This window comes from Lissotriton vulgaris, chromosome 1_1, assembly GCF_964263255.1.
Source record: "Lissotriton vulgaris chromosome 1_1, aLisVul1.2, whole genome shotgun sequence".
Classification (NCBI taxonomy): Eukaryota; Metazoa; Chordata; class Amphibia; order Caudata; family Salamandridae; genus Lissotriton; species Lissotriton vulgaris.
This window is the reverse complement of record NC_141685.1, coordinates 1,824,645,191-1,824,664,786: the sequence shown is the minus strand read 5'-3', so window position 1 is coordinate 1,824,664,786 and position 19,596 is coordinate 1,824,645,191.

Here is a 19,596-nt window from a genome sequence, read left to right as displayed (position 1 = left end):
AGTTAATAATGTTCCTACCCTCCCCTCTACTACTTTATTTTCCCGTACTCCTTTGGAAGTGCGTCACAAAATGGCTGACAACAGTGAACCATTCCCACCCAATAAGGAGCAAGCTTGTACTCTGAACACTTTACCCAATAAAATGGCCATGTTGTTCCGCAGAGAAAGAGGGAATGGCTGCTAACACTTCTACTTTTAATGCTTTGTTTTGTTTTTGTTTTAATGCTTTTTTTTAACTAATGAACATTAAGCTAGGGAAGGTTCCGCTTGGAACATGTTACCCAATGAGATCTCCCTAAAACTCCGCGGAGGGGGAAGGAATCACGGACAACACTTCTACTGTCAATGGTTTACAGCCAATCAACATTAAGCTTGGGAAAGTCCTCCTTGGAACACGTCAGCCAATCAGATGTCCCTCCTACTCTGCGGAGGGGAAGTGAATGCCTGCAATACTTCCACTTTCAATAGTTCGCAACCAATCAACATGAAGCTCTGGATGCTCCTCCTTAGCACACGTCAGCCAATCAGATGTCCATCCTACTCCTCGGAGGAGAAGGGAATACCTAGCAACACCCTACTTTCAATAGTTTGCAACCAATCAACAATAAGCTCTGAAAGGTCCTTCTTACAACATGTGAGCCAATTAGATGCCCTTACTACTCTGCGGAGGGTAATGAATGGCAGGAAAAACTTTTACTTTTGATCATTTGCAACCAATGAACATTAAGCTTGTTGTTGGAATACCGCAGCCAATTAAACATTAATTTTGTTCCGCGCACAGATACAGAACACGCCCTCCCACATATTAATAAATTGCCAGTAACGAAGGGAATATATCCGTGATAAAAGTGAACACTGCATAATAAGTAAACATTATTCTGCATTATATTAAAGGAAGGCCGCAATACGACGCATTGTTGTTTTCCTGATATAATTTCCACAGCCTACTATACCCCCTTCCCAACATAACTGAAGTCCTGGGGCCTGCGGAGGCCCCAGCGGCCCCCGCTATTATTTTTTAAGAAATGCCCCCGGGATAGAGAACACTCCCTACCACATATTAATAAACTTCCTGTAACAAAGTGACTCTATCTGTGATAACAGTAAACACTGCATAATAAGAAAACAATATTCCACATTATATTAAAGGAAGGCCACAATACGGTGAATTGTTCTTTTCCTGATATAATTTCCACTACCTACTGAATCCCCCCTCCCACATAAGTGAAGCCCCGAGACTGCAGGTGCCCCAGCGAGCCCCATGATTATTTTTTTAAGAAATACCCCGGGATCTAGCCCAACTCAGGGTCTCATTAAAATAAAACGTGAGAACCTGCGACCCCAGCGCGAATTACGCCGATTTATAAATACAAATAATTAGGAGGGGCCCTGGGGGTCCTTCTGGGACCCCCTGACCAGGCTAGAGGGTCAGGGTGTTTCTACTCTGCCCCCTTCTCTTGTTTTCTACCTTTGTTTCTCTGTTTTCTAGTGACAGAGCAACAAAATGGCTGCCAACACTTCCTGGTTTGGAGTGTTGGCACCCAATTATAGTGAAGCTCGTGCACTGGACATAGGCTCTACCCAGATATCAAAACTTTTATTTTTCTAATTTCTCCACAACTACTGAACGGATTTACACCATTTAAAAAACGTTCACTTTCTGAGCCAAGCTCTACCTTTTTGCCAAATTTGAGGTAATTCCATTCAGCAGTTCGGGCTGTAGCTGGTCGCAAAAGTTCCTATGGAAATTAACAAGGGTAAAACGCATTTGGGGACCCCCCTTTTTTCTCAGCCCCCGCTTGACAAACCCCCCCCAAACTTTCAGGATAGATTTTTTGGGGGGAGAATTTCACAACGATTAATCAAACAACGCCAAAGTTATTAGCAAATCCAAAAATGTTTTTCCTATGGAAACTAGGTTGTAACTTTGTAACTATAACTACCTACTGGCGACCGCCAGTAGGAAATATATTATATATATATATATATATATATATATATACTAGCAGCCCGTCTCAACCTTGTCCGGGAGAAATCAGGCTTCCCCGACCCCCACCCGCCCCGTTGAAAATATAGTTAACAACAGAATATTCATGTGCAAAATTCCAGTACCACAAAGTTCGGAGAAGTACAAACATGCATTTAAACATATTCGCAGAAACAGGATTTTGTGCGTCCCCACACCTTCCATGAGAGCAGCAGTCGGGGGTATAGAAAAACGCGTAGGCGCCAGTATTTGTAAGCTTCCCTTTCACTTCCGGGAGGCATAAACATACGGTGGTGGAGGGGATTTAAACCAGATAGATGTTCTTTTAAGACCTGTCTCCTACGCCCTGGAGAGTCCTGGCCCACAGCTATTAGCCCGGCCCCCGCCCGGCCCAGCCCCCGCCTGCCCCGACCCCCGCCTGCCCCTGCAGCAGCCCGGCCCCTGCCCGGCCCCCGCCCGGGCCGTCCCCCGCCTGCCCTGACCCCCGCCTGCTCTGACATGGGTCCCCTTACCTCAGCCGCCGCTCCTCAGTTTACCGCTCCTCGCCGCTTCACCTGACCGCCGCTGGCATGTCCGCTGCTCCTCACGTCACCGCTCCTCCCCAGCGCCATGTCCCCCGCACCATGTCCGCCGCTCCTCGTCTGGCTCCTGGACGCCTCTCCTCCCCGCGCTCTTGACGTGAGCACGCACGTCGCGGCTGGCGTTACTTCGGAGGGACTATTTTTTTTTATGTACATTTTTTAAATAACGTTTTTTAAAAACATTTATATAGCCTATAACCATCTACACACCCTGACGATTCCAACGGTGTAACGGGTGTGTGGATTGGCGCTGTGGTTCCCGAGTTTACCCGCCTCAAAGGCTGAAAGTTCTTCCTTTATTATATAGTAGTATGTATATATATATATATATATATATTTTTTTTTTTTTCAACCTAAAGAGTTGCCCCTTAAGGAAAGCCACAAACGGGTAGGTTGCAATTGCCGCTTTATTGTGGAGGCTGCAGCATGGTAACTGGATGTCTAGCACAAAATTCACTGCCTGACGCGTTTCGTGTGGGGACACACTTTTTCAAAGGCAAACACTTCTCACAGTGCTGAGCGTCATATTTGAAGTTTTCAACACCCGCCCTTTTGGGTGAGCCGACGCCCAAAAGGGCGGGTGTTGAAAACTTTAAATATGACGCTCAGCGCTGTGAAAAGTGTTTGCCTTTGAGAAAGTGTGTCCCCACATGAAACGCGTCAGGCAGTGAATTTTGTGCAAGACATCCAGTTACCATGCTGCAGCCTCCACAATAAAGCGGCAATTGCAACCTACCTGTTTGTGGCTTTCCTTAAGGGGCAACTCTTTACGTTGGAATTTGTTACGGCCAGCCCGGCCGTGGGAGAGCCCAGCCGCATAGAAGCGGATTGATGCGGCATCAAACGATGGACAGCATTTTGGGAAGGAGGTCGTGTTGGAGGTCATAATGTGCAGCATTGAGAACATTGGACTTCAAGCACACCCACTGGGGTTTTCTATCGACATCCACAATGCTGTGAGCAACTCACTTAAGAAGAATGAAGGGAACTACTGATACCATAAGGCTGTGGGTGAGCCGACGCCCAAAAGGGCGGGTGTTGAAAACTTCAAATAGGACGCTCAGCACTGTGAGAAGTGTTTGCCTTTGAGAAAGTGTGTCCCCACACGAAACGCGTCAGACAGTGAATTTTGTGCAAGACATCCAGTTACCATGCTGCAGCCTCCACAATAAAGCGGCAATTGCAACCTACCCGTTTGTGGATTTCCTTAAGGGGCAACTCTTTACGTTGGAATATATATATATATATTTATATATATATATATATATATATATATATATATATATATATATATATATATATATATATATATATATATATATATAAATATATATATATATATATATAAATATATATATATATATATATATATATATATATATATATATATATAAACACTTGACAGCGGAGCCCACTGAGGGTAATACTGAACTCTGACCTAGGACTACAAGTCCACGAATGCACTGAGAAGGATTCCGCTTCTTGCAAAACCCACTGGGGGTATTTAAAGATCAACGGAGGATCAGAGTCATCTGCTGCAGGTGTGCATTCCATCCATAACTAAGAGGCAGGAGCCTCGGAACGTGTCGGATTTTTAAATAATGTATGCTGCTGCACTTTTTTCCTTTATTAAACCGTCAGGTGCCTTTGAATGTCGTGTGCGCTCTCAATGCTTTGGGGGCACTTTGGACGAAATATTTTGCACGCCAGCCCAGCCGTGGAGAGCTGCACCACCTGTGACCTTAAGGGGCTGTGAGTCTGAACCATGTCGGACTCAATCAGCACTTCGGAGGCAGAATAATCAAACGTGCACCGGCATCATGGCCTACTGAAGGGCAATACTGTGATGCACAGAAACACTTGACAGCGGAGCCCACTGAGGGTAATACTGAACTCTGACCTAGGACTACAAGTCCACGAATGCACTGCAAAGCATTCCGCTTCTTGCAAAACCCACTGGGGGTATTTAAAGATCAACGGAGGATAAGAGTCATCTGCTGCAGGTGTGCATTCCATCCATGACTTAGTGGCAGGAGCCTCAAAAAGCGTCGGATTTTTAAATAATGTATGCTGCTGCACGTTTTTCCTTTATTAAACCGTCAGGTGCCTTTGAATGTCATGTGCGCTCTCAATGCTTTTGGGGCACTTTGGACGAAATATATATATTTATATATACATAGGCTCAGAACCCCACTGGTAGACCAAGTGAAGAGACCGCACTCCAACGAGGATGAAAAAGTCTGATACTTTATTTACCGAACCAAAACAACAGCACGCGTTTCGGCTTCACGCCTTTTTACAACTGAATACATCGGCTAAGATTCCGCCATACTTTTACAATGTGTGAACCAAAAGCTTCCGGTTCGGCATTCACAATTGAAAAAAAAAACAGACTTTAATGCCAATTTTCGTCTACCATCTTTAAATGGTGAAAACCCCACTTTACTTTCATGACTGTGACATTAATTCATGTCAAGAACGGTATCTTGTAAGATATCAATTTCATTTTGTTTCATTGTGAGTTACAGACGTATCACGCTCTGTATGAGCGATAATTCACAATCTCGAATCAGTTTTGAGCATCCCATGCAAAACAAAGAATTTACATCATTTTGACACATTCTGTGTCCTGTATTCTTAGAATGAATTGACCAATCCTTGTTGACATTGTCCTTTATCACGCCCTGAATGGGCTAACGCTCACTGATTTTTATGTGAGAATCTATCTGATTCAAAATTCATTATAAACAGTAACTCCCTCTTAATACAGATTTAGCCTGTGGGATATTGAGATTCTAACTTCATTGACCATCAAATTATATCAATTCCATTTACTTCAAAACATTATAAGTCATTTGCTGGTTTGACACATCCAAACAATTCATGACAATGAAACTAAAAATAACAGTTATTCAATAGAATTCATATTGAAATTGCGAGGACACTCTAGAAAACAGTAAACAGATTATATTGAGTTCCAACAGTAGTACATTGTAACGTAATGATCAATAGAATTCATATTAAAACCGCAATGACACTTTACAGTAAACCGAATATAGTGAGTTCCAACAGCAGTACATTATAAACCCCCTCAACTTTAGCCTAGATGTATGGCCAATTTCTCTTCAGTGTTTAGGCCTAGGGGAGCCTTAGTTTGTAAATCCACTATAAACATAGATTCCAGCCTGCGAAGTTTAAGTTCCCTATTTCCTCCTTGTTCATGTGTAGGAACATGGTCCAGACAGTAGAATTTCAATAGATTTCTATTACTCTGGTGAAATTGTGCAAAATGCCTGGCTACAGGATATGTGAAATCCTTCTTCTCTATGGCCCTTGCATGTTCCAGTATTCTACGGTTAGTAGGATGGATTGTACTTCTTCTATACTGCAATTTGCAGGGACAAATGAGGAAATACATGCAGTATGGTGTGTTGCATGTCAGGAACTTGTTAATAGCTCAAGGGCATGACATTCCTGGAATTTTATATGTCAGGTTTTTTTCACTGCTCCTGCAGGCCTTGCATTTGGAACACAGAAAAAATCTGGTTAGATTACTTATTCTTGGAATGAAGGGAATGGTTTCCAAATGACTCTGTACTAACGAATCTCTCAGATAGCGACACCGTCTGTGTACGTTATTTTGGGATGATCCGGTACACTGTTCCCAATCAATGAATCAGATTTAAGAATGTGCCAATTACATTTCAAAACCTGTTGCAGTCTACCTGAATCCTTAGAGAAAGTGGTGATGAACCTAAATGTATTTATTTGTAATTTTGAGATTGTTTCTCCCAAAGCAGACAGTGTCTGGGAATTTTATTAACTCTCTCCAACGTTTTGCTGAGCAATTGCATGGAGTAACCCCATACTTTGAATCTTTCAATTGCATCATTTGTTGCCGCTGTAAAGTCACTTTCTCTAGAGCAGTTCATTTTTAATCATAATAGTTCCCCATAGGGGATGCTGTTTTTCAAACATTTTGGATGATTGCTGTTTACCTCAAGGATCAAATTCCCTGCTGTGTCCTTTCTGAATAGGGAAGTACAGATTTGTCCCTCATTAATAAAAACCTTCAAGTCCAGAAAAGTGACCTCTGTGGAGCTGATATGTCCACAAAATGTAGATTCACTGTGTTGTCATTTAGGACTTATATGTATGTTTCTGCCTCATTTTGTGGACCCTTTCAAAGAATAAAAAGGTTGTCAACATATCCATACCAACCAATGATATATGTCACCCACTGATTTTTGTCTTCGGCCCAGGCCAACTAGTTCGCCCACCAGCCTACAAACAAGTTTGAATAGCTAGGAGGCAAAGCAGTTGCCCTTCACCGTCGCTTTGTCTCGTCTATAGTGCTGTTTTTCAAATAAAAAGATAATATTAGTCAGACAGAACCTGAGAAATTCAATCAATAACATTGTGTTCTGTGCACTTTAAGGATCTTCCTTTTAAGAAATATTCTACAACATGGATTCCATTATCATGACTGATACACGTGTAGAGGCTGGCTACTTCCAGCACTATCATGCACATATCAGATTCCCATGTTATATTTGAGATTGTCCTGATAAAATCCTTCATATCATGTATATACGATGGTAGTGTTTTTACAAAATCAGCAAGAAAATGATCAATAAATTGAAACATGGGTTCCGTCTAACTGCCTTTGGACGAAATGATCAGCCGACCAAGTGTTGTGGACGAGTTCTTATGAATTTTGAGAAGATGATAAAATATCGGTGTCACTGGATGTTGGCAGTTTAAATCTCAATTCATGTACATCTATCATTCCCTTGTTGGACCATTTCTCAATCAATTCATGGTGTTCTATGATGCTGAGATTGTATTCTTCTTTCGTGATTTTGGTATAACATGAGGAGTCTGAAAGTTGTCTTAATGCCTCCTTACAATAATAGTTCTGTGTCATGAGCACAATGTTACCCCCTTTGTCTGAGCGTTTACAAATGATATTTGGATCTTTTTCTATACTTTCGAAGGCTCTTTTCTGTTCAATTGTCAAATTTGCATGACTTCCTCCTGATTTGACAGAGTTATCTGTTCTCATTCTTACTAGATTTATCATATATATATATATTTTTTTTTTTATACAGCGGAGTCTTTAAAAGGAATGGTACGGTTGCTAATAAATACGCATGGAGTGACCGGGAAAAATGTATAAAAGAAATAGCAGGCCTGGAGGAATTAATCGCAAAAGAAAAAGATACAAAAACGAGTGACGACCTAAGAGGTGCATTGACAAAGAGGATTAAAGACTACGAGATGGGAATTAGAAAACTGAAACAGAATAAATCCCAAAGGGATGAGCAAGATTACCTTACAGGGAGAATATTGACTTTTGCTAAAATGTTTGATGCAACGCGATAAAGACTGGCTCATGGAACTGTAGGAACCAGTAATGTTGACACTGAGGAATCGGAGGTCGACTTATCGGATGTTCCAGCAACAAAAGGAACAAAAGTTCCAGCAACAAAAGGAACAGTTCCAGCAACAAAAGGAAAGACGCCGGGGGGCGTGGCCAAGATGGCGTCGGAATAGGACGCTCTTGAGAGCCTCTCCGACGCCGACCTTGCAAAGCTGCGAACAGCGGGGTCCAGGACGCTCCTTTCATCGAGTCGGGAGCGGCGGAGGTCACTGGGAGCTTGGGGTGCCGTCCGGTGCCATCGGAGTGCTGCCCGGAGACCTGTGGCGGAGACTGCGGCGGGGACGAGCTGAGGCCTGCGAAGCACCGGCCTCTGGTGACAGGGGGCCGGCCGCACCTGACGCCGCAGCCGGCGTTCCGAGGGACGTTCGGCGCTTGCTGCCGGGACCTGCCCCCGAGGCTTACTGACCGGCCTTGTGCGTGGGCCGGGGTCCGAGCGGGTGAGGAGCTGACGGGACGCGCCTGGAGCCTCGGTAAGAGACTGGGGGACGGCACGCCGAGCCCGGAGGGGGAGCCCAGCGCCGGAGGGCTCTGAGGCGGTGTGCACATGTGGGGGCGGCCCCGGCTCGTGGAGACCTGCTGGAGTGGGGCGGCTGGAGACACGGCTGGCGTTGCTGCGGACCCGGCACGGGGTGCCTGCTAAGTCACGCACACCCTGTGACAGGCTTGAGGCAGCCCTCTTATGGTGCAGGCGGGGTGGTCTCTGGACTGCAGGGGGACACGTGGCATGCCTGGGCACATCGCTTTAGCGGGCATCGGCCCTTGGGACTACCTGCTGCCTGGCCTGTAGGGCCCCAATACCGGACCGTCGGCCCTTGGGGGCGGAGACCTGAGCTCCCACGGTGGGTCTCTGGTTTGCTGAGGTCATCGAGGGCAGCCACAACGCCATCTTCTATCTGGGGCCCCTCTATCTGACCGGGACCTGCCTGCCTAGCCTTGCTACTGGCTTATAGTACTGAGGGGCTCGTGTGGCGACGCTGCCTCTGCATTCGGTGTCGGTCCCCGGCACGGAGGACCACCCTGCCCTTTGGCCCACGCTTAATGACTTTTGCATTCCCGCGGTGGCACTGGGTGCTGGCAGAGGCGGGCTGTACCCTAGCACGGGTTGCCTGAGGAGGTGAACTTCACCGCTTGCGGACCCAGCCTATCACCGTAGCAGGGACTTCTGGGCGCGTGGAGGCCCGCCGCGCTGCGGCCTGGGGCGGACCCTCAGGATGACCACCTCACTACGCAAGGGAAGAGCGGGGAAGGAGGGAGCCCCCAAGAACTCTCAGCAGCCGGCCTCGCCGGGAGCTAGTGGCTCATCGAGGCAATCTGATGATGAGGCACCTGCCACTAAAGCCTTCATGACAGAGCTCTTTTCCTCCATCAGGGAGGACATCTCGGAACTCAGGTCGCAGCTGGCGTCGGACCTGCGGGAGGTGAGGAGAGATGTGGATGGGATCGGCGAACGGGTGGCGACACTGGAGGATCACGACCTCAGCTTGGCGAACGATGTGCATCAGCTGCAGCAGGACATTATCCGCCTCACGGAACAAAATTTAGATCTGCAAACCCACACTGAGGATTTGGAGAACCGCTCCAGGCGGAATAACATTCGCATCAAGGCTGTGCCATGGCAAGGAGAAGCCGGGGACCTCCGTGAATATGTTCAGGCCTTATTCTTGCAAATCCTGGACGACGAGAGTGTGCAGACAATACAGATGGACAGGGTGCACAGAGTGGGTCTGCCCAGACGGGGAGGGGGCCCTCCTCCTGATATACTCGTCTGTGTCCACGATTTTCAACTGAAGGAGCGTATCCTGCGCCAGGCTAGAACCATCTCATCTCTGCAGTTTCGGGACCACCGTCCACAGCTGTACCAGGATCTGGCTGCCACGACCCTTCGGAAGCGGAGGGAGTTCCGTCCCGTGACCACCTTCCTGAGGGAGAACAACATCTCTTACTCGTGGGGACATCCCTTCCGGATCATCTTCCGCTGGCAGAACCGGCTGGCGCAGATAAACACTTTGCAGGCGGCGGTTGATTTGCTGGGCCTGGAGGATGTGGCGCCGTCCCAGGGGAGCCGTTCTTCACCGTCCAGAAGGCGACGTCGCTCTTCTTCCTGGCATAGAGTCGGCCCCTCTCCGGAGCGGAGACGGCCGGATCGCACGACTAGCGTGCAGGAAAGGGATGCTACGGTTGCATCGGTGGCCTCCGCCACCTTGGCTGATTCTCAAACGAGCTCTGGAGCTGCGTGACCCCTTCTCCCGCTGATGGCGTCGGAGGGGCTCTGACCCTGTGGCCCGGGAGTACTATTGTACTTTGGAGAAGACACACCGGGCCGTGGTCCAGGGGGCTACCGAGCTGGTGTCCTCTTCCCCAGATCGATCCGGAAGGAGTTCCTCGGATCGTGACCTACTGGACCTGATGACTGTTCGACTCAGGTTCTATGTCTTTAGTCTATTGCTGTTGCCCTTTTTTGCAGGGGGGGTGCGGGGGGGGGCTCTGGGTCTGGGGAGTTATGGGGGTTTTGGTTGAGGGGGGATGGTTGGGGCTGGGGTTGGGATGGGGGGGGTGTGTGGTGGCGACCATGGCAGGTTACTACTGGGTGTGGTTGATGCTTGTGATAATCTTTGCCGCTTCCTATGTCAGGAGCTGGGCTGGGACCTGTTCGTTCTCTGCTTATCTTGTCAGGTCATGCTGGTTGATCTCTCGGGGGGAGGGGGGTGGGATTTCCCACGGGAAGGGGGGGTCCGGGATACCGAGTCCGAGCCCTTTGACTTTATGTCCCGAGATTGCTGTTCTTCCTATGTCTGCTTGTCCACGGAGCTCTTGGACGCCTGGAGGATGGGTCTGGCGGGCCCGACGGAATGGCCTGGGTAATGAGGGGGGTTGTTTGGCTGTGGCCCTGCTTGGGGGTGTAGCGGATTGGTGTGGGGTGTCGCTTTGGCTCCACGCCCTGATTGTCCCTCATGCAGGTATTGAGCGACTTCCTCTACTGTCCTTATGCCTGTTAGCATAGGTGGCTGGAATGTGAAGGGTCTTAATTCCCCGCAGAAGCGCCAGAAGCTCTGGAAGTACTTGCTGGACCACCATCTAGATATAGTTGCTCTACAGGAGACTCATCTGGCCAGGAAGGACGAAATGAGGCTTCGGCATAGACAGTTTCCTCTTATCTACAGGGCCTCGGCTTCCTCTAAGCATAGGGGGGTGGCCCTTATGTTTAGGGCCTCTCTCCAATTCCAGCCACTGGGAGTGAGCAGCGATAGGGAGGGCCGGTGGCTCATGGTGAAGGGCTTGTTATATGATCGCCTGTGTACGTTTGTAGCAGTGTATGCACCGAATACTGGTCAGAATGGGTTTTTGCAAGGGCTGCTGGACAAAATGGGTGACTTTGTGGAAGGGCACTTGATACTGTTGGGGGACTTCAACATGCTGTGGGACAGGGATTTGGATGGCTCGGGTGCACGCAGGGCAGACACTGGGGTCTTTTCAGGGGCTACACAGCAGCAAATCAGCGACCTGGGCTTAGTGGATAGCTGGCGCTTCATGCACCCACACACACGGGACTACACGTTCTTCTCTCATGTGCATCATACATACTCCCGCATAGATTACATATTTGTCAATCAGGCTCTCAGGGGGGACATCACTCTGGCTGGTATTTTCCCACTGTCGCTATCTGACCATAGTCTAGTGGTGCTTGGGCTACACTGGGCGGTGGGGGGGGACGGCTGGCGGAAGTGGTACTTCCCTGCGGCGTTGGTGCGGGATGATGTCTCCTGCACTGCGTTACGGCGGGCGCTTGCAGACTTCTTTACTCTTAACCCACCCTCCGACACGTCGATATACACCACGTGGGATGCGTGCAAGGCCTCTATTCGAGGTACGTGTCTCGCTCTCAACGCGAATCTTAATAAACTCAGGCGCACTGAAAGGGAAGCCCTGGAGGCGGAGTTAGCTGCATTGGAGCAGGCGCATAAGTCGAACCCCTCTAGGTTGACTCTTCGACCACTCACGGCGGTGCGGGGGAAACTGAGGGCGCACTATAACAACCGGGCTGAATATACCCTCTTGCGTCTTAGACGGGTTTCTTACTCCCAGGGGAACAAAGTGGGGCGTCACCTGGCCCGGCAACTCCGGGATAAGCGTGAGAAGGATTACATTGGGGGCGTACGCGACAACACGGGAGCTGTCCGGCATAGGGACGCGGACAAGGCGGCCGTTTTTGGCCGCTTCTACGCGAACCTTTACTCAGCGGATGCCTTGGACTCCGCAGCCCAGGAGGCGTACCTGGAGGGCCTTCCTATTCCACAGGTGTCCAAGGAATGGAACGACTTGCTCTCTTCCCCCATTTCCAGGGAGGAGGTGTTGGGGGCCATCAAAGGCCTGAAGCTTCACAAGGCGCCCGGCCCCGACGGTTACACAGCTCAGTTCTATAAAACTTTTGCCTCGGAATTATGCGATTTCTTGGTTTCACTCTTTAACGCGATGGCTTCCGAAGGGCGAACCTCTGAGTCTATGGCGGAGGCCCTGATCACCATACTCCCCAAACCGGGGAAGGACCTTTCCGAATGTGCTTCCTATCGCCCGATAGCGCTCCTTAACCTAGATGCCAAGTTATATTCCTCTATCCTTGCCGGTCGGCTGAAGGATTTGATGCCGGTCCTGATCCACCCGGACCAGTCTGGGTTTATCAAGGGTCGTCAGACCCATGACAATCTACGCCGCGTGATTCACCTGATTGAAAAGGCGGAGCGTTTTCGCATTCCCGCTGTGCTGATAGGACTCGACGCGGAAAAGGCGTTTGACCGCGTGGACTGGGGCTTCCTACACCGTACATTGGCGGCCTTCGGGTTTACACCTCCCTTTATTAGAATGCTTGAAGCCAATTACCATAGCCCTACCTCGCGGGTGCTGGTCAATGGCTGTAGGTCGGGGCCGTTCTCGCACTCCCGCGGCACGCGCCAGGGTTGCCCGCTGTCGCCGCTTCTTTTCGCCCTCAGCATAGAGCCGCTAGCCTTGGCGATCCGGGAGAATGAACGGATCCTGGGACTTCCCTTTACAGGGGAACAGCACAAGATTTCGCTCTTCGCGGACGATGTGTTGCTCTCTATCCAGGACCCGGTGCTATCGCTCCCACACGTCCACAAGGAACTCGCGGTCTTCGAGGCTGTGGCTGGTTTCAGAGTGAACCTCAACAAATCGTGCATTCTGAACCTGAACCTTCCGCCTCCGGAGGTGCAACGGGTTAGCTTGCTTACCCCACTCCCGTGGGCGACCTCCTCCCTGTTGTATCTGGGGGTGCGACTGACCTCTACCTTGGGCGCGCTGTTCCAGGCGAACTTTCCACCAATGCTGGCTGTGATTCGGGCGGAGCTGGAGAGGTGGAAGCCCAAATTTATCTCGTGGCTGGGTAGGGTTCATGCCATCAAGATGGTCCTTCTTCCCAAACTCTTATATCTCTTTCAGGCACTGCCCATCCCGATAGGGGTGGATTACTTCTGGCGACTCAAGACGCTCATGCTGAAATTCGTCTGGCAAGGTGGTCGGGCACGGCTTTCTTATGAGGTACTTCGACGTCCACGGACGGAGGGGGGAGTGGGGTTTCCAGATATGCACCTATATTATAAGGCAGCCCAATTGAGAGTCCTGGTAGAGTGGTCCCAGCGGCTATCCGAAAAGCATTGGCTCCACATGGAACGAAGTGTAGTGGGGCGGTCCATCTGGGACCTGGCTTGGAAGCCCAAGGCGGACCGACCCAGGAACGCGTACATTTGCACCCCCACTAGCACGGTACTGAAAGTTTGGGACGCTATTAGTGGCGATGACCGTTGGACAACGTTCCCGTCCCCATTTACTCCTATCCACTTCAATCCAGCCTTTCCACCAGCTCTGACGGACGGTCCCTTTGGGCCTTGGAGAGAGGGTGGATGCAGGTCCCTCACCCACTTATTCCATGGCATGACACCTCTTACGTTCCATAACTGTATGAGGGATTACGGTGTCTTACCTACTGAACGCTTTCGACATCTGCAACTTCTTCACTGGGCGACATCGCCTGGGGTGGTGGATGCAGCCACGAGGCCGCTGACGAAGTTTGAAGACTTTATCCTCCACACTTCCACCATGAAGGGGACGATCTCTTTTTTATACAAGTTGCTCCTTGATACCACGGTGTCCCCCCGACCTCGGTATATGGAGCATTGGGAGACTACACTGGGGCGGGACATAACTGACACCGAGTGGAGGACTCTATGGAGGGATGTGACAACACATAACCATTCCACTGATCTTAGGGAGGCACACATGAAGCTCATCTTCGATTGGTATTTATACCCCTCTAAACTGCACAGGATTTTCCCAGCTTCCTCTGATAGATGTTGGCGGGGCTGTGGGGAACTGGGGGACTTTCGCCACATTTGGTGGGATTGCCCATCTATCCGACCGTTCTGGTCTGAGATTCTCTCGCACATCAGGGAAGTGGTGGGCTACCCGGTCCCGGACTGATTGGACTTTGTCCTGCTGGGGCTGAGAGACCCATTGCTCCAATACCAGACGAGGGCAGATAAACGCATTCTATGGCTGTGCCTTGGCGCGGCTAAACTAACCCTGGCGGCTGCCTGGAAGAGTCCGACGACTCCGGCTATCTCCTTATGGCATGCTCGCCTGTGGCGCCTCTTGAGTATGGAGAGGCTCTCTGATATCTTTCGGGGGAACTTTAAAAACTTCATGTTCACCTGGGGGCCTTTGGTCCGGTTTCTGTCCCGTGGTTTGCCATCAGCAGTGTGTCCCTCGGCGCTCCGTGCGCTCCACCTCTTCCAATTTTAGCCACCTGATTATGTTGTGATGATTTGATTGAATGTTGGTCGCCACCACTAGGGTTGAGGGTGGGGGGTGGGGGGGGTGGGTTGTTACGTTGAGAATGTTTATCTCTCTGTTGCGACAGATTTGCATACATGGACACACGATTTGGCCTACCTTTGGTCTGTGACCGAGCCTGAGGCGCTCCTCCCCCTTGACATTTGGAACTCGCTGCGGAGCAGTGAACGTACCTCGCCACCGCTGGAGGTTACAACTTGAGTCTTGGGCGTTGTTTAAGTCATCGTTCGCAGTTCTTGAGAGCGTGTTCTAAAAGCACCCCCTGTGTGGGGATACATGGCGGGTTGTCGCCTGTTCCTTCTTCTCTCTCTCTTGCTCACTCTTCCTCTGTTTTTCCTCTCTTTCCTCTTCTATGATACAACTTGCAAAATAAAAAATTTTACAAAAAAAAAGGAAAGACGCCAGAGAAACCTTTTTTCGATGAGTACCAGGTTTTTTCGATGAGTACCAGGTCATAAAGGAGACCCACCAACGACCACAGCAAAGGAATCAACTCCCCAGCCAAACCAAAGAGGAGGACGAGGCGGGGTAAAAGGGGTAAGAGGAGGTACACAGACAAACACCTCATGGATGGTGACACGGAGTGTATCAAGCCGCAGGAGGCGATAACAACAGAAGAGGACAATAATGGGATCAATCTGTCGAAAAGAATACTGACATAATCTGAAATTCATGTCCTTAGAAAAGGATTAAGTTTCTGCCCAACGAGTGAGTTTGACCTGGTAGATATAAAAATAGATCTATTCAAGTCAAGTCAAGTCAAAAGGTAAGTTTATTTAGATTGTAATCTTTAAACCAATACATAACACTAAATTGAGTTAAAATATTTCCCATCGACAACAATTCATACAAATTTGTAGTTAAAATCTCATTCCTTTAGTTAAAAAGAAAAATGTAAATGAACTTCCCCAAGACATATAACATTTTAAACTGGGTACACATATAATTGATTCCTCCAATTAATTTTTATCCTAATAAAATTAATAAAACCGGTTATCTCTAGACAAGGTTCAGTTTAAAACACTAAAATCTATTTCTGACTTATAATAAAACTCTGTACAACTTTTATAAATTTCCTGAGTGCAATTGCAATGTCAATACTTGGAAATTCTGTGATTAGCTCAAGTGCTTGTCTCCTAGTTCTTATATCATATTTTATAAATATTGGACGCAGCCAAAGTTTACGCTGATCTAAGATATTTGTACAATCCAACAAAAAGTGCACAGTATCCCCTTTTGTACCCAGCCTGTATTTACAATGCCCATTAGGGTCCATCATTTTGGTTTTAAATTATTTATTTGATATCCATGGGTTAATCCCAATGCGTAACCTTAGGATCTCTTGTCTAAACCACGGGTTTGGCAAGAGATCCAAGTAGGGGAACCAGGTTTCCTTTGCCCATGCATTCATCATAAATACCACCGATATTTTCTTACCAAGATATTCCCTATCCATACTTCTAGTAGCAGCTTGTCCATTAAATTTCAGCTCATGTTTTGAACACTCTATTTTTAGGGAATCACGGCATAGATCCACTTTTATATTTTCACAAGCCTGTATCCTTCTCTTCCTACACATTTTTGCCCATTTTAAGTTACCTTGTTGTATTTCTTTCCGACACCATTGTGCCACTTTTTGATCATTTTCAAGGTGTTTTCAAAATCTAATTACTGCACATTGTGCCTGAACCCCCCCCCCCAAGCTGTTGTCCCTAGCTCTGTTCTTATAGCTTGCACCATTGCTGATGGGGGCAGGGATAAGAGGTTTTTCAAGCATATTCCTTCCTCTAGGTCCCAGACTCCCTTACCGCTCAAATAAAGGATTTCTGCTCCATAGAGTACTTGTGGTGGGATCATTGCGTTGAAAGCTTTTAATAATGGACGATGAGACTTATCCCCATAGTCCCGGCTGAACATTTTTAGACCAGCAATTGAAGTTTGTGCCTTTGCTTTTTGGGCTTCTAGGTGTGTTTGCCAATTTAATCTTTTGTCAAACCACACACCTAGGTATGGGTATTCATTTACAGATTCTAATTTAAGATCCCCTAAAAAACAATTAAACTTAATCACTTTTTTCCCAAAACACAGGATTTTCGTTTTGTCTAAATTTACCTTTAAAAATAGCTTTTTACAATATTCATTAAAAGAATTAAATTTCCTTTGAAGGCCAATTTCTGTTCCACTATTACAAGATCATCTGCGTATAACAGGCACAGCACCTTTTTGCCATTCATTCTTGGGCTAGCACTACCCTTCACTTCAAGGCATTCCGGTAGTTCTGATAGAAATATGGAGAATAACTGGGGGGCCAGTACGCAGCCTTGTCTCAAGCCATTTTCGATAGGAATTTTTGGCGTCAGTGACCCCTCAGTATCCCTAATCACTTGAGCCCAATTATCCCAGTGCAATTCTTTTAATACCGTCAGCAGGTCTCTTGGGATATTTTTCTTTGGTAATATTTCCCAGAGGCAGTCCCTATCCACAGAGTCAAATGCGGCTCGGAAGTCCACGAAGCAGCAACAGAGTTTTCCATTCTGTTCCGTCGACTTCCTTGCCATTGCCCATAGAGAAAAACAGTGATCTATCGTTGAATGTCTCTCTCTGAACCCTCTGTGTTCCATAGGTATTATTGAGTTCTCCTCAGCCCAGTCATTTAGTCTGTTTAAGACTAGTTTTGAGAAGACCTTTTCCCCTACATCCAGGAGGTTTATCAGTCTATAGTTTTGCGGTTCCCCAGGGCTACCCTTTTTGTGGATGGGTCTAATTATTGCACCCTTCCAGTTTAATGGCACTTTTCCCTCAGTTAAAATTAGTTTGAAGAGGTGGGAAAAGAACTTTGCCCACCATTTTGTTTGGGACTTAAGAATTATCGCTGGGAGATTATCCGGCCCTGCAGCCCTAGTTAGATTCAGCTTCTTGATTATTTCTTCTACATGGTCTTCTGTAAAGTCTAATTTGAATTCATCTGAGATTTTCTGCCAACCTGGGGGTACTCTAGCTCCTAAAACTAATCTAGCTTCGTACAGTTCCCTTATGTATTTGTCCCAGGCTGCTTCACTTACGACGCAAATCATGTCTCCAGCTGGGGGAGACGATGCTGATTTTATCAATTTCCAAAATTGTCTCAAGTTCTTATCTTCAATTGATTCTAGCAGCTTACCCTAGCATTTCTCTTTATACTCCCTTTTTGCATCGAGGACCATCTTTTTAAATTTTGCTTTCAGAGAAATAATGTGTTTTTTCCTCTCTTGGTTGAATTCTTTCTTTTGTTTTCTAGCTTCTGCCCTTATCTCCCTTTTTTTACTTTGCCAGTCCGTTGAAAACCATTTCAAACGGCTGACACGATTTATTGTACCTTTTCTTTTATCCTTTTTTAGTTCTATCCTGAGGCATTGGACTAATTGGGCTATTTTCTCCTCGTACCATTCCAAATTTAACCTCTCATGATTTACTAATTCTGTCTTTTGTTGGAACGATTTTAACTTTTCCAAATACTCTTCAGTTAATCTTATTGTTGCCCGTTTTGGGTATTCCATTTCTTGTTGAACCACCTTTTCCCTTGGTTCCATCCTTCCCCCTTTTAACCTCACGGAGAGCTGGTTATGGTCGCTACCCTCACTGTGAAGTACCTTAAAATCCTGCACTAAGGGGAACATCCAAGCTGGCATAAAGACATAGTCAATTGGAGAGTTTTGTAATCCTTTTTTAAAAGTCTTCTTTGCTGGGCAGTCTGTTTTAAACCTGCCGTTTAAGCAAAAAATACAATTTTCCCCAAATAATTGACCAATTCCCAATCTAGCTTCGAGGGAACACATGTTGGAAAACTAGCATAGCTTATTCCATAGGTGTCCAATAATTCTGTGTACCAGCGGTCGCCTTCATTGGATGTAACTTATGGTTAAAATCGGATCACTGACAGAATTTCGACCTCATTAATATCGACCTACAAGAATATCGAGTCAATAATATCGAGGGCAAAAATATCGACATCCTATCTACAACATGGTAAGTACAAAAATATCGAAAAAATAATATAGATGTAAAAAATATCGATGTTAAAAATATCGACTTTTTTTCTTTTAATATATAAATGTAAAATTAAGTATATAACACTAATAAATAAAATATACATATTTAAAAATATCTAATAATGTTTAAAATTTATAAATAATACATATATATTAATAATACATTAATTAAACATATACACTAAATATATAATATATATGTACAGAACAATAAGTATTAATAATTATTTTACTAATTTATAAATTAATAAAATAAATTCTAATTTACTAATACATTTACAAACATAAAACAATAACATAAATAAAATGTAAGTAATATAAAAAATAAAATAAACATTTAATTTTTTTACAATTATTTATATAAAACGTTGGATAGCGTAAGGGTAAAAATTACTATTCCTACTCCAGAGAGTGCAACAGTAGGGAAAGCGTTTGATAGCGTAGGGGTAAAATTACTATTCCCACTCCAGAGAGTGCAACAGTAGGGAAAGCGTTGGATAGCGTAGGAGTAAAAATTACTATTCCCACTCCAGAGAGTTCAACAGTAGGGAAAATGTTGGATAGCGTACAGGTAAAAATTACTATTCCCACTCCAGAGAGTGCAACAGTAGGGAAAGCGTTGGATAGCGTAGGGGTAAAAACTTACTATTCCCACTCAAGAGAGTGCAACAGTAGGGAAAGCGTTGGATAGCGTAG